The sequence below is a fragment of the Triticum dicoccoides genome, chromosome 3B (genome assembly GCF_002162155.2).
Source record: "Triticum dicoccoides isolate Atlit2015 ecotype Zavitan chromosome 3B, WEW_v2.0, whole genome shotgun sequence".
NCBI classification, from domain to species: Eukaryota; Viridiplantae; Streptophyta; class Magnoliopsida; order Poales; family Poaceae; genus Triticum; species Triticum dicoccoides.
The window spans coordinates 169,735,546-169,759,950 of record NC_041385.1 but is presented as its reverse complement, the minus strand read 5'-3'; positions in this window follow the sequence as shown (position 1 = coordinate 169,759,950).

Sequence of the window (24,405 nt, the reverse complement as noted above, 5' to 3'; positions counted from 1 at the left end):
GTCGTCGCGCGGGCCCGCTATGGGCTCGACGGGCCGCGGCCGTGGGGGGAGGCTGTGTGGCGACATGGAGGCTCGGGGTTGGACGGGACGGCGGCGGCGATGACGTGGCGGGCCGCAATTGGCCGGAGTGAGGTGTCCGGCGGACATGTCCGGCACGGGCAGATGTGTCCGGCGGCGCGAGGAGAGCGAGGCTAGGGTTCATCCGCGAAATTTCGAGGGGAGATGCAAATATATAGGCAGAGGGAGCTAGGAGAGTCCAAATGAGGTGCGGTTTTCGCCCACAGGATCGTGATCGAACGACCGAGACCATGGAGGGGGTTAGGATGGGCTAGTGGGCTGTGGTGAAGGGGTGTTGGGCTACAAAGAGAAGGGGGTTCGGGCTATGCGGTTAACCGTTGGGGCATCAAACTAACTCCAAATGGCACAAAACCTGACAGGCGGTCTATTGGTGCTATACCAAGGCCACTTGTCATACCTCGGGCCATTTCGAGAAAGTTTAACACCCGCTCACAACAGGAGACAAAAGGGGGACGCCGGAGGACATAGGAGTGCCGGATTGCAAAACGGACAACGGGGAAAATGCTCGGATGCATGAGATGAACATGTATGCAAAATGAGATGCACACGATGACATGATAAAATGCAACACGCAAGCCAATGACATGGCAACAATGATGAATAACTGGTAGACACCTGGCGCATCGAATCCGGGGCGTTACAAGCTGCCCCCAGCTCAGGGTCGCCCACATCGCTCTCTTCGTGGTCTGGCACCCTTGGAGGCCCGGAGCCGGCGTGCTCTGGCCAGGAAAGCGCTGCCGTGCGGATGGGTGGTCAGGTTGGACGAAAAGTATTGCGTGAGCGAAAAAGGCGGACCAGATGCTTATTGGCGGTGGCGGGTTGGCGCGGCTGTACGGCTCCTTGCCAAAGTGCTAGTCAGTCTCACTGAGTTTACTGTTGGAGAAGTGGTTGACATGCTAGACCACTTCAACAGTCGGCAGCTCCTTTGTGGACATCCGGCATGGGTCCCTGCGGCCACTCATCTCGCAGATCATGTGCGGCTGGAATTTGAGAGGCAAAACCCGGCGGTCGATGAAGGCGGACAACAAGTCGGCCAGCTTGAGGCCCTCCGAGTCTGCCTTCTCCTGAAGCCGGTCGAGGACGTTGGCAATGAGAGGTAGCAACTATTTGGGGGTTGCTGGAACCAGTTGTTGATGTAGTTGATTGTTGGGCGGAGATTCCGGACATAGAAGTAAGACTTCTGCCAGAGCTTCGCCGACTCCAGCAAGGCGATGGCCGGGAAGCGGGTCCCAGAGCCGGTGCACCGCACGGCAACATCGGCCCCGCACTGAGTCGGCTCGTTCTTGGCTTGGATGTCGAGCTTAAGGTAGAAGAACCTGCCCCACAGCTCGAGTGTGGGCAGGACACCAAGATATCCTTTGTAGAAGGTGACGAAGGCGAACAACAGCACTATCGTGTTGGGGGTGAGATGATGCAGTTGGAGGTGATATAAGTCGAGGAAGGCGCGAAGGAAGCTGCCTACGAGCAAGGCGAAGCCACCGATGAAGTGAGTCCTGAAGACAACGAATTCGCTGTCCTGCGGTGCTTGCATGATCTCTCGCGCGTTGGGGATGTGCACCTCAGACCTCCTCATGGGGAAGCCTCTACGTCGCGTAGAGGAAGTCGATGTAACCCTCGTGCATGTTGGAGCCGTCCCACTCGCTCCTCGCCATGGTTTGGGGCGGCTCGGTCAAGCATGGTGGAGATGGCGCTGCGGCGGTGTTCTGGTTGTGCGAGGCGCAACAAGGCAGCAACAGCGGCAAGGAAGAAGAGGAAGAAGATGGAGGGGGCGCGCGTGCGTTCTGCCGCCCCTCCCCTATTTATAGGGTGCAAGTGACGAAGTCGAGGCGATGTGAGGGGCGTGGGATTAATTGCGCTCACTCCCCACACGCCCCGGCAAATTCCGTGCCGTAATGGTACAATTACTCCGCCCCGGAAGGGTAACAGCCCACCTCGGTCGTAACAGATCTGCACGCGCGCCGAGGCCGTGTAGTAGTCGGCCCGGGCTTGCAGCGACATCCCACCATGCGCGTGGGCTTGTAGGCCAGCCTGGCTTGCTGGCGCCGCGTGGCGCGCTAGCAGTGGCCGGCACCTCTCCAACGCCCGCCACACTGATTCATATTCTAGTAGGTGGCCGCCTCAGCCGCGGTCGGCTCCTGGCACACGGCTTCTCCCAACTGGAGGAAGCAAAGGTGTAGAATCCCTCAAAGGGGAAACTGCTGAGGCGCTCCGATTGCCATCCGTAGAGCCTCACCAGTTTTGTGGACTACTATCGGGGGGATAGACCCCGGGTAGCCTCATCCACATTCAAAGACATTTCATGACATCGGGGCCAGCCAAGCCACTCGCGCCGACTGGTCACACGGTCGGCTTCCAGGGCCTGCTGCTGCCATGTGGCCGGCCTCCAGAAGACGACGTGCTCCAAGAAGGCGGCTTGGGTATGGGCCGGCCTCCTGCAGCTGGTCCGACCCCCTCCTCGGAGTCTCGGCTCAACCACCAGAACAGGACAGAGTATGGCAACAGTTCCATCTATTCCCGTCAAATCCCAGCAAGGCATGGCTACAGTATGCGCTGACCAGGCGGCCACTGACCCGCCCGGCGCAACACTGTAGCCATGCGGTCCCAGGCGTGGCCTCCGTCAGCACGAACGGTGCTACAACGAAAGGCAGCCAGCAGGGCCTGCAAGCAGCAGGCCCTACCTATCGGCCGGATTCTCAGCAGCCGGCGGGGCCCTCGAGAGCCAGGCCTCGGTAGTCGGTGGAGAACCTGGCGACCATGGACACTGACAGCCGGGTCCTACACCTAGTCGTATTACCATTGTACCTCTGGGGGCTGGTCTATAAAACCCCACAGGGCTCACCCATGCAAGGGTTCCACTTTAGTTCCCACACACCACAGCTAAGGAGAGGAGAGCTAGCCTTGCCCTTCTTCCTCCTCTAGCAACACAGCTCAAGGAGAAACCTTGAACTCATACCGATCATAGTCATCATGCGGAGACCCCGCAGAGCAGGATTAGGAGTGTTATCTGCTACCTCTTGAGCACTGCGTTCGTTTTTCCTTGAAGAGGAAAGGGTGATGCAGCAAAGTAGCATAAGTATTTCCCTCAGTTTTTGAGAACCTAGGTATCAATCCAGTAGGAGGCTACATGCAAGTCCCTCGTACCTACACAAACAAACAAGAAACTCGCAACCAACGATATAAAGGGGTTGTCAATCCCTTCACGGCCACTTGCGAAAGTGAGATCCGATAGAGATAATAATAAGATAAATATTTTTGGTATTTTTATGATATAGATTGGAAAGTAAAGATTGCAAAATAAAGTAGATCGAAAACTTATATGATGGAAAGTAGACCCGGGGGCCATAGGTTTCACTAGTGGCTTCTCTTAAGATAGCATAAATATTACGGTGGGTGAACAAATTACTGTCAAGAAATTGATAGAAAAGTGCATAGTTATGAGAATATCTAGGCATGATCATGTATATAGGCATCACATCCGCGACAAGTAGATCAAAATGATTCTGCATCTCTTACTACTACTCCACACATTGATCGCTATCCAGCATGCATCTAGAGTATTAAGTTCATAAGAACAGAGTAACGCATTAGGCAAGATGACATGATGTAGAGGGATAAACTCAAGCAATATAATATAAACCCCATATTTTGATCCTCGATGGAAACAATAAAATACGTGCCTTGCTGCCCCTGCTGTCACTGGGAAAGGACACCGCAAGATTGAATCCAAAGCTAAGCACTTCTCCCATTGCAAGAAACATCAATCTAGTAGGCCAAACCAAACTAATAATTCGAAGAGACTTGCAAAGATAACAAATCATACATAAAAGAATTCAGAGGAGATTCAAATATTTCTCATAGATAATCTTGATCATAAACCCGCAATTCATCGGATCTCGACAAACACACCGCAAAAAGAGTTACATCGAGTAGATCTCCAAGAAGATCGAGGAGAACTTTGTATTGAGAATCAGAGAGAGAGAAGAAGACATCTAGCTAATAACTATGGACCCAAAGGTCTGTGGTAAACTACTCACAACTCATCGAAGAGGCTATGGTGTTGATGTAGAAGCCCTCCGTGATTGATTCCCCCTCCAGTGGAGCACCGAAAAAGGCCCCAAAATGGGATCTCATGTGTACAGAGGTCGCGATGGTGGAAATAGGGTTTTGTGGTGCTCCTGGATGTTTTCAGGGTATGGTGATATATATAGGCGAAGGAAGTCAGTCAGGGGAGCCACGAGGGTGGGGGGCACGCCTCCCTGCCTCGTGGCCACCTCGTTTGCTTCTTGACGTCCACTCCAAGTCTCGTGGATTGCGCTTGTTCCAAAAATAACTCTCGCGAAGGTTTCATTCCGTTTGGACTCCGTTTGATATTCCTTTTCTATGAAACACTGAAATAGGCAAAAAAAACAAAAAATGGGTTGGGCCTCCGGTTAATAGGTTAGTCCCAAAAATAATATAAAAGTGCTTAGTAAAGCCCATAAACGTCCAAAATGGGTAATATAATAGCATGGAACAATCAAAAATAATAGATACGTTGGAGATATATCATTATCTCTCTGGAGAGCCCTGAACCTGGGTACGTCTCCTGTCCGATCGAGCTCGTGCTCACTCCCGCTTCCAGGACCCGACGATGTCCTCTTGGACCCATCCATGATAATCCACCCCCTGGTATCTGATGTGAGATTACCACGACAGTCAATGTAGTTGTGTAGATGATGAGCGCATCTTCCCTACTCCACCATCATAGGTGCTTGCTCTAAGTTGGAAATGTTATATGTGGTTGCGTGTTATGTATGATGTCTACTTTGTATTGCTTCTAATTTTGTTGAATTGCATCTACATAGCTTACAACTTATACCTGCAACAATCACTTACCCATAAGACACATTTAACTTGGGAGTGTTACATAGGTTGCATCTTGTAGTGTCTTCTATCTTGTACTGCTTCTAATTTCTTGAAATGGCACTTACGATGAGACACTTTTTACCTGATAAAGTGATATTAGTTGCATGTTCATATGGTGCCTAGCTTTCATATCTTCTAATTTTGTTGAAATGCCTTCTGCTTACTGTTTTTCATACATTTTCCATACTCCTACCGTACGTGTGAATATGCAATGCTATCTTTTTTTGTATATATTCCATCCTCCTATCATGTGCTTGTCTTACATCAAAGTAGTGTTCATCTGTATCCTGCATCAACCAGTTATGCAAAGCTAATTTTACCCATCTTCTTGAGATTTTGACTTCAGAAGGCAATATCAGAAAAGAGGAAGGAAAAGAATAAGTTAGGGGATGTTGGTGGTCCTCCGGACCGACGTGGACAGAGACTCTCTAGATTTGCCACTTCTACTGCTAATGCAGTTGAAGTCCCAAGTCTACATGATGAGTTCATCTACCACGCTCCACCATTGCAGGTGCTTGCTCTAAGTTGACAATGTGATAATTGGTTTCATGTTACATATGTTGTCTAGCATGTATTTCTTCTATTTTTATTAAATTGCACCTGCTAAGTATATATGTTATTCATGTGCATATAACGTGTCTTTCTATATCTAGAAAACACTGCATCTATCTGTCATACGATATTCTTACATCAAAGTATTGTTGTTGTGTATCCCGCATTGGTCACTCATGATTGGACGCTTTTAACATGGCAGTTTGATAGTGGTTGCATCTTGCATTGGTTCCTAGGTTGTATTGCTTCTAGTTTTTCGAAATGCCACTTATGACAAGACACTTTTAACTTGGCAGAGTGATATTGGTTGCATCTTTCATATGGTGTCTAGCTTTCATATGGTGTCTAGCTTTCATATGGTGTCTACCATTGCAAGAAAGATCAATCTAGTAGGCCAAACCAAACTGATAATTCGAAGAGACTTGCAAAGATAACAAATCATACATAAAAGAATTCAGAGGGATTAAAATATTTCTCATAGATAATCTTGATCATAAACCCACAATTCATCGGATCTTGACAAATACACCGCAAAAAGAGTTACATTGAATAGATCTGCAAGAAGATTGAGGAGGACTTTGTATTGAGAATGAAAGAGAGAGAAGAAGCCATCTAGCTAATAACTATGGACCCAAAGGTCTGTGGTAAACAACTCACAACTCATCGGAGAGGCTATGGTGTTGATGTAGAAGCCCTCCGCGATCGATTCCCCCTCCGGCGGAGCGCCGGAAAAGGCCCCAGGATGGGATCTCATGGGTATATAAGGTTGTGGCGGTGGAAATAGGGTTCCGTGGTGCTCCTGGATGTTTTCAGGGTATGGTGATAAATATAGGCGAAGGAAGTCGGTCAGGAGAGCCACGAGGGGCCCACGAGGGTGGGGCGCGCCCACCCCCCTAGGGCGTGCCTCCCTGCCTCGTGGCCGCCTCGTTTGCTTCTTGACATACACTCCAAGTCTCCTGGATTGAGTTTGTTCCAAAAATAACTCTCGTGAAGGTTTCATTCCGTTTGGACTCCGTTTGATATTCCTTTTATGCAAAACACCAAAATAGGCAAAAAAAACAGCAATTTGGGTTGGGCCTCCGGTTAATAGGTTAGTCCCAAAAATAATATCAAAGTGCTTAGTAATGCCCATAAACACCCAAAACGGGTAATATAATATCATGTAACAATCAAAAATTATAGATACGTTGGAGACGTATCAAGAACCCCCAAGCTTAATTCCTGCTCATCCTCGAGTAGGTAAATGATAAAAATAGAATTTTTTATGTGGAATGCTACCTAGCATATTTCTCAATGTAATTTTCTTTATTGTGGCATGAATATTCAGATCCAAATTATTCAAGATAAAAGTTCCTATTGACATAAAAATAGTAATAATTCAAGCATACTAACAAGTAATCATGTCTTATCAAAATAACATAGCCAAAGAATGCTTAATCCTACAAAATCATATAGTTAGGCTATGCTTCATTTTCGGTACACAAAATACTCCCATCGTGCACAACCCCGATTTCAGCCAAGCAATTGGTTCATACTTTTTAACGCGCTTCGGCTTTTTCAACTCTCACGCAATACATGAGCGTAAGCCATGGATATAGCACTATGGGTTGAATAGAATATGATGATGGAGGTTGTGTGGAGAAGACAAAAAAGGAGAAAGTCTCACATCAACTAGGCATATCAATGGGCTATGGAGATGCCCATTAATAGATATCAATGTGAGTGAGTAGGGATTTCCATGCAACAGATGCACTAGAGCTATAAATTTATTAAAGCTCAAAAAGAAACTAAGTGGGTGTGCATCCAAGTCGCTTGCTCACGAAGACCTAGGGCATTTTCAGGAAGCCCATAATTGGAATATACAAGCCATTTTCTATAATTAAAAATTCCCACTAGTATATGAAGGTGACAATATAGGAGACTCTCTATCATGAAGATCATGGTGCTACTTTGAAGCACAAGTGTGGAAAAGGATAGTAACATTGTCCCTTCTCTCTTTTTCTCTCATTTTTTTTCTTTTTTTATTTTGTTTTGGTGGGCTTCTTTGGCCTATTTTTTTGGGCTTTTTTGGCCTCTTTTATTTTTCATAAAGTCCGGAGTCTCATCCCGACTTGTGGGGGAATCATAATCTCCATCACCCTTTCCTCACTTGGGACAATGCTCTAATAATGAAGATCATAACACTTTTATTTATTTACAACTCAAGAATTAGAACTCAATACTTAAAACAAAATATGACTCTATGTGAATGCCTCCGGCGGTGTACCGGGATATGCAATGAATCAAGAGTGACATGCATGATAGAATTATAAAGGTGGCTTTGCCACAAATACGATGGCAACTACATGATCATGCAAAAGCAATATGACAATGATGGAACGTGTCATAATAAACAGAACGGTGAAAAGTTGCATGGAAATATATCTCGGAATGGCTATGGAAATGCCATAATAGGTACATATGGTGGCTATTTCAAGGAAGGTATATGGTGGGTGTATGTTATCGGCGAAAGTTGCGCGGCACAAGAGAGGCTAGCAATGGTGGAAGGGTGAGAGTGCGTATAATCCATGGACTCACATTAGTCATAAAGAACTCATATACTTATTGCAAAAGTTTATTAGCCCTCGAAGCAAAGTACTACTACGCATGCTCGTAGGGGAAGGGTTTGTAGGAGTTAACCATCGCGCGATCCCGAACTCCACACATAAGGAAGGCAATCAAAAGAACACCCCATGCAACAAATTTATCACACAACTTTTACCATACGTGCATGCTACCGGACTTGCCAACTTTAACACAAGTATTTCTCAATTCCATAATTACCCAACTAGCATGACTCTAACATTACCACCTTTATATCTCAAAAGAATTATCAAATATCAAATTGATCATAGTATCCAATGCACTCTATATGATAGTTTTTATTATACCCAACTTGGATGCCCATCATATTAGGACTAATTTTATACCCAAAGCAAATACCATGCTGTTCTAAAAGACTCTCAAAATAATATAAGTGAAGCATGAGAGAATAATTTATATAAAATAAAACCACTGCCGTGCTCTAAAAAGATATAAGTGAAGCACTAGAGCAAAATTGTCTAGCTCAAAAGATATAAGTGAAGCACATAGAGTATTCTAATAAATTCCGATTCATGTGTGTCTCTCCCAAAAGGTGTGTACAGAAAGTATGATTGTGGTAAACTAAAAATTAAAGACTCATATCATACAAGACGCTCCAAGCAAAACACATATCATGTGGTGAATAAAAATATAGCATCAAGTAAAGTTACCAATGGACGAAGAAGAAAGAGGGGACGCCTTCCGGGGCATCCCCAAGCTTAGGCTTTTGTTTGTCCTTAAATTTTACCTTGGGGTGCCTTGGGCATCCCCAATCTTGGGCTATTTCCACTCCTTATTCCGTAATCCATCAAATCTTCACACAAAACTTCAAAACTTCACAACACAAAACTCAACAGAAAATCTCATGAGCTCCGTTAGTGCAAGAAATCCAACACCACTTTAAGGTACTGTAATGAACTCATTCTTTATTTATATTGGTATTAAACCTACTTTATTCCAACTTCTCTATGGTTCATACCCCCCGATACTAGCCATAGATTCATCAAAATAAGCAAACAATACACGAAAAACAGAATCTGTCAAAAACAGAACAGTCTGTAGCAATCTGTAACTTTCGAATACTTCTGGAAATCTAAACATGCTACAAAAATAGTAAGTCCTAGGCAATTTGTCTATTAATCTTATGCAAAAAGAATCAACTAAAAATCAAGTTTCTGTGATTTATTAAAATTATTCTCATGCATGCAAAAGTTTCTGTTTTTCAGCAAGATCAAATTAACTATCACCCAAGATGATCCTATAGGTTCTACTAGTCACAAACACTAATTAAAACATAAAGCCACATCTAAAAAGAGGCTAGATGAATTATTGAATACTAAACAGGAGCAAAAAGTAAAGAACAAAAATAAGATTGTGTTGCCTCCCAACAAGTGCTATCGTTTAACGCCCCTAGCTAGGCATAAAAGCGAGAATAGATCTAAGTATTCCCATCTTTGTGTGACGCCCGGATAAGTAGGCTACAGCAATCCCCGTTAATGATGCCACGTCACCTCTATCACTGTAGTTAATCTCGGGTTAGTTCAAAAACCGATTCAAAATTCAAATTTAAAATCAAGTCAAACAATTAAAGTTTTCAAAAGTCAAAACTAAAATGTTCTCAATGTGACAAATAAATCATGGATAATACTAGTGGATAAACCACACTTTTATAAAATGTTTAAATACTCTAAACTGAACAAAACGGTAGCAAATACAATTACTTAAATGCTTTTAAAATAATAAACAATTTGAAAACCAAATTGTCATAAGTATTAAACTATTGTGGCAGAGGCATAATTTGTAGCATCTATTTAGGTGCCACTTTGATATTTTACTAAAAAAACAGAAAAGAATGAACAAAGCAAAAAGAGAAAAACGACCAAAAGAAAAAGGGCGCAAGCCCCCCTTCTCCCTGGGCCGTTTGGCCCAGTTGTCCACTGCACTGGCCGGCCCAGCCTTGGCCTATATGGCCCCCTCTCGTGACCTAACCGAACCCCTCCGCCACGATCCCCACAATCCCCTTCCCCCCCGCCTGGATCTGGATCGCGCCCTAGCACACCCGGACCCCACCGCCTCGTCCCTGCACCCCGTCGCCGGCGTCGCCCGTCTTCGCCGTCGCCTCCCCGTCTCCTCCCCACGCCGGACCTCTTCCCCGACGGCCTCCCCAAGCCATGCTGCGCACCATCACCGAGCCGCCCGAAGCCCGCGCCACCGCACGAGGACCTCGACGGACCTCCTCACCGGCCTGCCTCCTCCTCCTCGCCGGTCTGCCTCCTCCACGACGCGTCGTCTCTGTCGACCTCCTCAAACCCCACTGCCCCGTACCCTACGCCCGCGGTGAGGACCCCGGTCATCCTCTCTCACCCTGTCCCCGCGCCATCCGGGCCTCCCCTGCTCGCCACGCTCGGGCGCCACCGCGCACAGGCGCCCGCCGGCAGCCCCTTCGCTCGCGTACACCCGCACCGCTGGTTTTGTCGCTGGCCGCTGTGGAACCCGCCCTCCTCCGCTTACCTCGCGTGCGCCCACCGGCGCCTGCGCGACCCCATCTCCCAGATGCGTGCTCGCCGCCCCGCCACAGCCGTCCATGGCCGCCTCCACCAGCGCCCGACTTCGGCAACCGCCGCGCTTGGCCTACTCCCCGCGTTGGCCGTGGCCTTGCCTAGTGTCGTCCTTGGCCGGCGGCACCCTGCTGCGGGCCTGGGCAATGCGCCCCGATGGGTTGGCGCCCGTCACCCGGATTCGCCCAAACCAGCACGCCTGATCCAGTGGCCTATGGGACACTGACAGCCGGGGCCCAGCCCCCAGAACGATTAAAAATAATAATAATAAAATGAATCAATAAAATTTATAATTAATTAATTAATTAATTAGTGAATTAATTAAGTTAATTACTCCTATTTAATTAATCTGATTAATTTGTTAGTTTAATTAAACAGTAATTAGTTTAGCTAAACCCTGATTAAACTAATCAGAGTATGACAGGTGGGTCCCACTGGACCCACACGTCAGTTTGACCAGTCAACACCTCTGTTGACTGCTGACATCATGATGATGTCAGCATGCACTATTCTGGATAATGTTGAATTAAATTAATTAAATAAATTCTAAAAATGATTTAAAACTTTAAAATTTAATATAAAATAAACCGTAGCTCGAATGAAAATACTTTGTACATGAAAGTTGCTCAGAACGACGAGACGAATTTGAATACGCAACCCGTTCATCCGCCACGCGTCCCTAGCATAGTGAACCTGCAACATTTCACCTCCAGTTCATCTGTCCGAAGACGCGAAACTCCGGGGATACTTTCTCGGATGTTTCCCCCTTCACCGGTATCACCTCCTACTCTGTTGGGGCACACCTGGCACCGTTACCTGTTATGTCATGCATCGTTATGCATCTGTTTGCATTTGTTCATTGTTTCTTCCCCCTCTTGTCTCCGGTAGACTACGAGACTGACGCTGATGCTGCCCAGTTCAACTACGGAGTTGACGACCCCTCCTTGCCAGAGCAACCAGGCAAGCCCCCCCCCCCATTGATCACCAGATATCGCCTATTCTCCTCTATACTGCTTGCATTAGAGTAGTGTAGCATGTTACTGCTTTCCGTTAATCCTATTCTGATGCATAGCCTGACATTGTTGCTACATCTGTTGATACCTTACCTGCAATCCTAAATACTTAGTATAGGATGCTAGTTTATCATCTGTGGCCCTACATTCTTGTCGGTCTGCCTTGCTATACTATCAGGCCGTGATCACTTGGGAGGTGATCACGGGTATGTACTATACATATATACATACTACAGATGGTGACTAAAGTCGGGTCACCTCGTTGAGTACCCGCAAGTGATTCCGATGTGAGGGCTGGAAGGACAGGTGGCTCCATCCCGGTAGAGGTGGGCCTGGGCTCCCGACGGCCCCCGACTGTTACTTTGTGGCAGCGAGAAAGGGCAGGTTGAGACCACCTAGGCGAGAGGTGGGCCTAGCCCTGGTCGGCGTCCGCGGTTACTTCATAATAACACGCTTAACGAGATCTTGGTATTTGATCTGAGTCTGGCCACTGGCCTATACGCACTAACCAACTACGCGGGAAAGATATGGGCACTCGACGTCGTGGTATCAGCCGAAGCCTTCGTGACGTCAGCGACTGAGCGGCACGCGCCAGGTTGGACTGCGTTAACGCAACTTCCTTTGTAATGGAGGTTGCTAGGTCTGCATCCGGCCACGTATGCAACATGCAGGTGTGCTATGGGCGATGGGCCCAGACCCCTGCGCGCATTGGATTTAGACCGGCGTGCTGACCTCTTTGTTGAGCCTAGGTGGGGCTGCGACGTGTTGATCTTTCGAGGCCGGGCATGACCCAGGAAAGTGTGTCCGGCCAAATGGGATCGAGTGTGTTGGGTTATGTGGTGCACCCCTGCAGGGAAGTTTATCTATTCGAATAGCCGTGTCCCTTGGTAAAAGGACGACCCGGAGTTGTACCTTGACCTTATGACAACTAGAACTGGATACTTAATAAAACACACCCAGATAAGTTCCACAGACAACCCAGTGATCGCTTTTCCATAGGGCGACGAGGGGAGGATCACCGGGTAGGATCATGCTATGCGATGCTACTTGGAGGACTTCAATCTACTCTCTTGTACATGTTGCAAGACGGAAGCTGCCAGAAGCGTAGTCTTCGATAGGACTAGCTATCTCCCCCTTATTTTGGCATACTGCAGTTCAGTCCACCAATATTGCCTCTTTACACATATACCCATGCATATGTAGTGTAGCTCCTTGCTTGCGAGTACTTTGGATGAGTACTCACGGTTGCTTTTCTCCCCCTTTCCCCCCTTCCCTTCTCCCTGGTTGTCGCAAGCAGATGTTGGAGCCCAGGAGCCAGACACCACCGTCGATGACAATTCCTACTACACCGAAGGTGCCTACTACTACGTGCAGCCCGCTGACAATGACCAGGAGTAGTAGGGAGGATCCTAGGTAGGAGGCATGCGCCTCTTTTGATCTGTATTCCAGTTTGTGCTAGCCTTCTTAAGGCAAACTTGTTTAACTTATGTCTGTACTCAGATATTGTTGCTTCCGCTGACTCTTCTATGATCGAGCACTTGTATTCGAGCCCTCGAGGCCCCTAGCTTGTATTATGATGCTTGTATGACTTATTTATGTTTTAGAGTTGTGTTGTGATATCTTCCCGGATCTTGATCGTACACGTTTCCGTGCATGATTAGTGTACGATTGAATCGGGGGCGTCACACTTTGGTATTCAATTTCTCAATTGAACACTTAGAACCCTTAGGGGTTTCCCTCTTTTTAGTAATGATTAAACTCCTAGGCAAGAAATCAAGAAATTCGTTTGTAGCAAAAGGTTCCTTAATGATAGCGAAAAAACTGGGATGAACACTAATCGATTTGAGATCCGCATTTTCCTTACTAGAAGATTCACCCTTATTTTTAGGAACATACATTAATTTGGAAAATTTGGTAGTAGGAGGATTTGGAGTATTTTTCACGGAAGAAAAGTCAGACCGTAAGTTGGTAATAATATCCTCAAGTTTATCAATTCTTGTGGAATCTTGATCTATTCTTTCATTAACTACAAGTTCCTTTTCTTTAAAAATATCAGAGTAACTCAAACCTTAAATCCATATTGGGTAATTTGGTTGTGGATCTTTTTATCCAAATTTTCAATTAACTCTACAGTGGCAACTTTATTTTCAATAATTTCAAGCCTTTGCATCACTGTTCCAAAGTTAAAACAGTTCCATTAAACAAGAGAGGTGGTGGACCAAACAAATCTATCATAGCATTATAAGAATCAAAAGTATGGCTACCCGAGAAATTCCCTCCGGTAATGGTATCAAGAATAAATCTATTCCAAGGGGTAATGCCTACATAAAAATTGCGAAGAAGAACGGAAGTAGATTGCTTCCTAGTAGATCTATTTGGGCATTGCAAATTCTATGCCAAGCATCTTTTAGATTTTCTCCCTCCCTTTGTTTAAAATTAAGAACTTCATGATCGGGAGTACTAACGATGATAGAAGGACTAGCCATGACAGTGGAATAAACGATTTAACACATGAGCACACCAGAGGCAAGCGAAAAAGAGGGGAACGGGAAAGAGAGGGCGAATAAAACGGCAAGGGTGAAGTGGGGGAGAGGAAAACAAGCGGCAAATGGCAAATAATGTAATGCGAGGGATAAAAGTTTGTGATGGGTACTTGGGATGTCTTGACTTGTGCGTAGACCTCCCCGGCAAGGGCGCCAGAAATCCTTCTTGCTACCTCTTGAGCACTGCGTTGGTTTTCCCTTGAAGAGGAAAGGATGATGCAGCAAAGTAGCGTAAGTATTTCCCTCAGTTTTTTAGAACCAAGGTATCGATCCAGTAGGAGGCTACACGCAAGTCCCTCGTACCTACACAAACAAACAAGAACCTTGCAACCAACACGATAAAGGGGTTGTCAATCCCTTCATGGCCACTTACGAAACTGAGATCTGATAGAGATAGTAATAAGATAAATATTTTTGGTATTTTTATGATATAGATTGGAAAGTAAAGATTGCAAAATAAAGTAGATCGGAAATTTTATGATGGAAAGTAGACCCGGGGGCCATAGATTTCACAAGTGTCTTCTCTCAAGATAGCATAAATATTACGGTGGGTGAACAAATTACTGTCGAGCAATTGATAGAAAAGTGCATAGTTATGAGAATATCTAGGCATGATCATGTATGTAGGCATCACGTCCGCGACAAGTAGATCGAAACGATTATGCATCTACTACTATTACTCCACACATCGACCGCTATCCAGCATGCATCTAGAGTATTAAGTTCGTAAGAACAGAGTAATGCATTAGGCAAGATGGCATGATGTAGAGGGATAAACTCAAGCAATATGATATAAACCCCATCTTTTTATCCTCGATGGCAACAATAAAATACGTGCCTTGCTGCCCCTGCTGTCACTGGGAGAGGACACCGCAAGATTGAACCCAAAGTTAAGCACTTCTCCCATTGCAAGAAAGATCAATCTAGTAGGCCAAACCAAACTGATAATTTGAAGAGACTTGCAAATATAATAAGTCATACATAAAAGAATTCAGAGGAGATTCTAATATTTATCATAGATAATCTTGATCATAAACCCACAATTCATCGGATCTCGACAAACACACTACAAAAAGAGTTACATCGAATAGATCACCAAGAAGATCGAGGAGAACTTTGTATTGAGAATCAAAGAGAGAGAAGAAGCCATCCAGCTAATAACTATGGACCCGAAGGTCTGTGGTAAACTACTTACAACTCATCAGAGAGGCTATGGTGTTGATGTAGAAGCCCTCCGTGATTGATTCCCCCTCCGGCGGAGCGCCGAAAAAGGCCCAAAGATGGGATCTCATGGGTACAGAGGTTGCGGCGGTGGAAATAGGATTTCGTGGTGCTCCTGTATGTTTTCAGGGTATGGTGATATATATAGGCGAAGGAAGTCGGTCAGGGGAGCCATGAGGGTGGGGGGCACGCCCACCCCCCTAGAGCGCGCCTCCCTGCCTCGTGGCCGCCTCTTTTGCTTCTTGACATCCACTCCAAGTCCCCTGCATTGCGTTTGTTCCAAAAATAACTCTCGCGAAGGTTTCATTCTGTTTGGACTCCGTTTGATATTCCTTTTCTGCGAAACACTGAAATAGGCAAAAAACAACGATTTGGGTTGGGCCTCCGGTTAATAGTTTAGTCCCAAAAATAAAATAGAAGTGCTTAGTAAAGCCCATAAACATCCAAAACGGGTAATATAATAGCATGGAACAATCAAAAATTATAGATACATTGGAGACGTATCATTGTCTCTCCGGAGAGCCCTGAACCTGGGTACGTCTCATGTCCGGTCGAGCTCGTGCTCACTCCCGCTTCAAGGACCTGACGACGTCCTCTTGGACCCATCCATGATAATCCACCCTCTGGTATCTGACGTGAGATTACCACGACAGTCCATGTAGTTGTGTAGATGATGAGCACATCTTCCCTACTCCACCATCACAGGTGCTTGCTCTAACTTGGAACTGTTATATGTGGTTGTGTGTTACATATGATGTCTAGTTTGTATTGCTTCTAATTTTGTTGAATTGCATCTGCATAGCTTAGAACTTATACCTGTAACAATCACTTACCCATAAGACACATTTAACTTGGGAGTGTGACGTAGGTTGCATATTGCTGTGTCTTCTATCTTGTACTGCTTCTAATTTATTGAAATGGCACTTACGACGAGACACTCTATACCTGATAGAATGATATTGGTTGCATGTTCATATGGTGCCTAGCTTTCATATCTTCTAATTTTGTTGAAATGCCTTCTGCTTACTGTTTTTAATACATATTCCATACTCCTACCGTACGTGTGAATATGCAATGCTATCTTTTTTTGTATATATTCCATCCTCCTATCCAACGCTTGTCTTACATCAAAGTAGTGTTCATCTGTATCCTGCATCAACCAGTTATCCAGAGCTAATTTGATTCATCTTCTTGAGATTTTGACTTCAGAAGGCAATATCAGAAAAGAGGAAGGAAAAGAGTAAGTTAGGGGATGTTGGTGGTCCTCCGGACCGACGCGGACAGAGACTCTCTAGATTTGCCACTCCTAGTGCTAATTCAGTTGAAGTCCCAAGTCTGCATGATGAGTTCATCTCCCGTGCTCCACCATTGCAGGTGGTCGCTCTAAGTTGACAATGTGATAATTGGTTTCATGTTACATATGTTGTCTAGCATGTATTTCTTCTATTTTGATTAAATTGCACCTGCTGAGTATATATGTTATTCACGTCCATATAACATGTCTTTCTGTATCTAGAATACACTGCATCTATCTGTCATACCATGTTCTTACATCAAAGTATTGATGTTGTGTATCCCGCATTAGTCACTCATGATTGGATGCTTTTAACATGTAGTTTGATAGTGGTTGCATCTTGCATTAGTTTCTAGGTTGTATTGCTTCTAATTTTTCAAAATGCCACTTATGACAAGACACTTTTAACTTGGCAGAGTGATATTGGTTGCATCTTTTCTATGGTTTCTAGCTTGCATTACTTCTATTTTCCTGAAAATCCATCTACTTCGTTTACACATCATAGCTGGGAATATATTACGCCGTCCTGTTTTTCTTACATATTCCATCCTCATACGGTTGTCTTACATCAAAGTATTCCTTGTCTATATCATGCATCAATGAGTTCTGAAGAGAAATTTTATTCTTTTTTGTTGTCGGTACGGCTTGACATGGCAAAGTAAAAAAAGATCAAGGAAAATAATATAGGAGGGAATGGTGTTACTCGTCGGGTGCAACGGAAAAGGATCTGCGCTCCAGATTCTGCTCGTACTTATAGTGCAGTAGAAGGTCCTGTTGGGGAACGCAGTAATTTCAAAAAAAAATCATACGATCACGCAAGATCTATCTATGAGATGCATAGCAACGAGAGGGGAGAGTGTGTCCACATACCCTCGTAGACTGAAAGCGGAAGCGCTTCGTTAATGCGGTTGATGTTGTCGAACGTCTTCGCGATCCAACCGATCCAAGTACCGAACATATGGCACCTCCGCTTTCAGCACACGTTCAGCTCGATGACTTCCCTCGTGATCTTGATCCAGTTGAGGATCAGGGTGAGTTCCGTCAGCACGATGGCGTGGCGACGGTGATGATGATGTTACCGGCATAGAGCTTTGCGTAAGCACTAGGATGGTATGATCGAGGTGTGTAACTATGGAGGGGGGCACCGCACACGGTTAAGAGAAACTTGTGTGTTCTATGGTGGCACCCTTCCTCGTATATAAAGGAGGGAGGGGGAGGCCGGCCGGCACTATGGCGTTCCCCAAGAGGAGGAATCCTACTAGGACTTCTTAGTCCTAGTAGGATTCCTCTCCAAGGAAGAGAGGGGGAAGGAAGGAAAGGGGGAGGGAGTAGGAAAGGGGGGCGTCGCCCCCTTCCCCTAGTCCAATTCATACCCAAGGGGGCTACGCGTCCAGCCCTCCTGCTGCCCTCCTCTCTCTCCACTAAGGCCCATGGTGGCCCATTAGTTCCCCCGGGGGTTCCGGTAACCCCTCCAGCACTCCGTTTTTACCCGAAACCACCCGGAACACTTCCGGTGTCTGAATAACATGGTCCAATATATCAATATTTATGTCTCGACCATTTCGAGACTCCTCGCCATGTCTGTGATCTCATCCGGGACTCCGAACAAACTTAGGTCATCAAAAACACATAACTCATAATATATATCGTCATCGAACGTTAAGTGTGCGGACCCTACAGGTTCGAGAGCTATGTAGACATGATCGAGACACATCTCTGATCGATAACCAATAGCGGAACCTGGTTTCTCATATTGGCTCCTCCATATTCTACGAAGATCTTTATCGGTCAAACCGCATAACAACATACGTTGTTCCCTTTATCATCAGTATGTTACTTGCCCGAGATTCGATCATCGGTATAATCATACCTAGTTCAATCTCGTTATTGGCAAGTCTCTTTACTCGTTCTGTAATACTTCATCCCACAACTAACTCATTAGTCACATTGCTTGCAAGGCTTATAGTGATGAGCATTACCGAGAGGGCCCAGAGATACCTCTGCAAAACACGGAGTGACAAATCCTAGTCTCGATCTATGCCAACCCAACAAACACCTTCGGTGACACCTATAGAGCATCTCTATAATCACCCATTTACATTGTGAAGTTTTATAGCACACAAGGTGTTCCTCCAGTATTTGGGAGTTGCATAATCTCATAGTCTGAGGAACATGTATATGTCATGAAGGAAGCGGTAGCAATGAAACAGTAACGATCATAATGCTAAGCTAACGGATGGATCTTGTCCATCACATCATTCTCCTAACAATGTGATCCCATTCATCAAATGACAACACATGTCCATGGTTAGGAAACATAACAATCTTTGATTAACGAGCTAGTCAAGTAGAGGCATACTAGGGACACTTTTTCTTTTCTATGTATTCACACATGTATCAAGTTTCCGGTTAATACAATTCTAGCATGAATAATAAACATTTATCATGATATAAGGAAATATAAAATAACAACTTTATTATTGCCTCTAGGGCATATTTCTTTCAGTCTCCCACTTGCACTAGAGTCAATAATCTAGTTCGCATCGTCATGTGATTTAACACCAATAGTTCACATCTTTATGTGAATTGTTCACATCTCCATGTGAATAACACCCAAAGGGTTTACTAGAGTCAATAATCTAGTTCACATCACTATGTGATTAACACCCAAAGAGTACTAAGGTGTGATCATGTTTTTCTTGTGAGATAAGTTTAATCAACGGGTTTGTCACATTCAGACCCGTATGTATTTTGCAAATATTCTATGTCTACAATGCTCTACATGGAGCTACTCTAGCTAATTGCTCCCACTTTCCACATGTATCCAGATTGAGACTCAGAGTCATCTGGATTGATGTAAAAGCTTGCATCGATGTAAATCTTTACGACGAACTCTTTTATCACCTCCATAACCGAGAAATATTTCCATAGTCCCCTTAGATAACTAAGGATAACTTTGACCGCTATACAGTGATCCACTCCTGGATCACTATTGTACCCCCTTGCCAAACTCATAGCAAAGCACACAACTGGTCTGGTACATAGTATGGTATACTTTATAAAACCTATGACTTAGGCATAGGGAATGACTTTCATTATCTTTTTATCTTCTATCGTGGTCGAGCTTTGAGTCTTACTCAACTTTATACCTTGTAATACATGCAAGAACTCCTTCTTTGACTGATCCATTTTGAACTCTTTCAAAATCTTGTCAAGGTATGTACTCATTGAAAAATCTTATCAAGCGTCTTGATCTATCTCTATAGGTCTTGATGCCCAATATGTAAGCAGCTTCACCGAGGTCTTTCTTTTAAAATCTCCTTTCGAACTCTCCTTTATGTTGTCCAGAAAATTCTACATCATTTCCGATCAACAATATGTCATTCACATATACTTATCAGAAAGGTTGTAGTGCTCCCACTCACTTTCTTGTAAATACAGGATTCACCGCAAGTCTGTATAAAAATATATACTTTGATCAACTCATCAAAGCGTATATTCCAACTTTGAGATGCTTGCACCAGTCCATAGATGGATCGATGGAGCTTGCACACCTTGTCAGTACCTTTAGGATCGACAAAACCTTCTTGTTGCATCATATACAACTCTTATTTAAGAAATATCCATTTAAGAAATGCAGTTTTGGCATCCATTTGCTAGATTTCATAAAAATAAGGCAATTGCTAACATGATTCATACGGATTTAAGCATCGCTACAGTTGAGAAAATCTCATTGTAGTCAACACCTTGAACTTGTCGAATATATTTTTGCGACAAGTCGAGCTTTGTAGATAGTAACACTACTATCATCGTCCATCTTCCTCTTGAAGATCCATTTATTGTCTATGGCTTGACGATCATTTGGCAAGTCCACCAAAGTCCACACTTTGTTCTCATACATGGATCCCATCTCAGATTTCATGGCCTCAAGCCATATCACGGAATCTGGGCTCATCATCGCTTCTTGATAGTTCGTAGGTTCATCATGGTCTAGTAACATGACTTCCAGAATAGGATTACCATACCACTCTAGTGCGGACCGTACTCTGGTTGACCTACGAGGTTTGGTAGTAACTTGATCTGAAGATTCATGATCATCATCATTAGCTTCTTCACTAATTGGTGTAGGAATCACTAGAACTGATTTCTATGATGAACTACTTTCCAATTCGGGAGAAGGTACAATTACCTCATCAAGTTCTACTTTCCTCCCACTCACTTCTTTCGAGAGAAACTCTTTCTCTAGAAAGGATCCATTCTTAGCTACGAATATCTTGCCTTCGAATCTATGATAGAAGGTGTACCCAACATTTTCCTTTGGGTATCCTATGAAGATGCATTTCTCCGATTTGGGTTCGAGCTTATCAGGTATAAGCATCACAGACCCAAAATTTAAGAAACGACAACTAAGGTTTGTTGCCAAACCACAGTTCATATGGTGTCGTCTCAATGGATTTTGATGGTGCCCTCTTAACGTCAATGCAGTTGTCTCTAATGCATAATCCCAAAATGACAGTGGTAAATCGGTAAGAGACATCATTGATCGCACCATATCCAATAAAGTGCGGTCACGACGTTCGGACACACCATTATGTTATGGTGTTCCAGGTGGCGTGAGCTGTGAAACTATTCCACATTTTGTTTTAAACGAAGGCCAAACTCGTAACTCAAATATTCTCCTCCACGATCAGATCGTATAAATTTATTTTCTTGTTACGATTATTCTTCACTTCACTCTGAAATTCTTTGAACTTTTCAAATGTTTCAGACTTGTGTTTCATTAAGCAGATATACCCATATCTGCTCAAATCATCAGTGAAGGTCAGAAAATAATGATACCCACCACGAGCATCAACACTTATTGGACCACACACATCAGTATGTATTATTTCCAATAAGTCCGTAGCTCATTCCATTGTTCTGGAGAATGGAGTTTTAGTCATCTTGCCCATAAGGCATGGTTCGCAAGTATCAAATGATTCATAATCAAGTGATTCCAAAAGTCCATCGGCATGGAGTTTCTTCATGCGCTTTACCAATATGACCTAAACGGCAGTGCCACAAATATGTTGCACTATCATTATCAACTTTGCATCTTTTGGCATCAATATTATGAATATGTGTATCACTACGATCGAGATTCAATAAACCATCAACATTGGGTGTATGACAATAGAAGGTTTTATTCATGTAAACAGAATAACAATTATTCTCTATCTTAAATAAATAACCGTATTGCAATAAACATGATCTAATCATATTCATGCTCAACGCAAACACCAAATAACATTTATTTAGGTTCAACAGTAATCCCGAAAGTATAAGTAGTGTGCGATGATGATCACATCAATCTTGGAACCACTTCCAACACACATCGTCACTTCATCCTCAACTAGTCTCTGTTTATTCTATAACTCTTGTTTAGAGTTACTAATCGTAGCAACTAAACAAGTATCAAATACCCAGGGGCTACTACGAGCACTAGTAAGGTACACATCAATAACATGTATATCAAATATACCTTTGTTCACTTTGCCATCCATCTTATCCGCCAAGTATTCGCGGCAGTTCCACTTCCAGTGACCATTTCCTTTGCAGTAGAAGTACTCAGTTTCAGGCTTGGGTCCAGTTTTGGGCTTCTTCACGGGAGTGACAACTTGCTTGCCATTCTTCTTGAAGTTCCCTTTCTTTCCCTTTTCCCTTTTCTTGAAACTAGTGGTTTTGTTTAATCATCAACACTTGATGCTCTTTCTTGATTTCTACCTTCGTCGATTTTAGTATCATGAAGAGCTCGGGAATCGTTTTCGTCATCCCTTGCATACTATAGCTCATCAAGAAGTTCCAGTAACTTGGTGATGGTGACTAGAGAACTTTGTCAATCACTATCTTATCTAGAAGATTAACTCCCACTTGATTCAAGCGATTGTAGTACCCGTACATTCTGAGCGCATGCTCACTAGTCGATCAATTCTCCTCCATCTTTTAGGCGAAGTACTTGTCAGAGGTCTCATACCTCCCGACACGGGCATGAGTCTGAAATACCAATTTCAGCTCTTGGAACATTTCATATGCTCCATGGCGTTCAAAACATTTTTGAAGTCCCGGTTCTAAGCCGTAAAGCAAGGTGCACTAAACTATCAAGTAGTCATCATATTGAGCTAGCCAAACATTCATAATGTATGCATCTGCTCCTGCAATAGGTCTGTCACCTATTGGTGCATCAGGGACATAATTCTTCTGTGCAGCAATGAGGATAAACCTCATATTACAGACCCAGTCCGCATCATTGCTACTATCATCTTTCAACTTAGTTTTCTCTAGGAACATATAAAAAACATAGGAAAGCTAAAACGCGAGCTACTTATCTACAACATAATTTGCATAATACTATCAGGACTAAGGTCATGATAAATTAAAGTTCAATTAATCATATAACTTAAGAACTCCCACTTAGATAGATATCCCTCTAGTCATCTAAATGATCACATGATCCATATCAACTAAAACATGTTCAGTCATCACGTGAGATGCAGCAGTTTTCGATGGTGAACATCGCTATGTTCATCATATCTACTATATGATTCACGCTCGACCTTTTGGTCTCTAGTGTTCCGAGGCCATATCTGCATATGCTAGGCTCGTCAAGTTTAACCCGAGTATTCCGCATGTGCAAAAATGTCTTGCACCCATTGTATATGAATGTAGAGCCTATCACACCCGATCATCACGTGGTGTCTCAACATGAAGAACTGTCGCAATGGTGCATACTCAGGGAGAACACTTATACCTTGAAATTTAGCAAGGTATCATCTTATAATGCTACCGCCGTACTAAGCAAAATAAGATGCATAAAAAGATAAACATCACATGCAATCAAAATATGTGACATGATATGGCCATCATCATCTTGTGCTCATGATATCCATCATTGAAGCATTGTCATGATCTCCATCGTCACCGGCGTGACACATTGATCTCCATGGTAGCATCATTGTTGTCTCGCCAACTATTGCTTCTATGACTATCGCTACCGCTTAGTGATAAAGTATAGAAATTACATGGCGATTGCATTGTATACAATAAAGCAATAACCGTATGGCTCCTGCCAGTTGCCGATAACTCTGTTACAAAATATAATCATCTCATACAACAATTTATATCACATCATGTCTTGACCATATCACATCATAGCAAGCCCTGCAAAAACAAGTTAGACGTCCTCTACTTTGTTGTTGCAAATTTTACATGGATGCTACGGTCTTCTAGCAAGAACCGTTCTTATCTACGCATTAAAACCACAATGATTTTTCGTCAAGTGTGCTGTTTTAACCTTCAACAAGGACCGGCCGTAGTCAAACTCGATTCAACTAAAGTTGGAGAAACAGACACCCGTCAGCCACCTATGTGCAAAAGTACATTAGTACAACCAGTCTCATGAACGCAGTCATGTAATGTCGGTCCGAGCCGCTTCATCCAACAATACTGCCAAACCAAAGTAACACACTGGTGGTCAGTAGTATGACTATTATCGCACACAACTCTTTGTGTTCTACTCGTGCATAAAACATCTACGCATCAACCTGGCTCGGATGCCACTGTTGGGGAATGCATTAATTTCA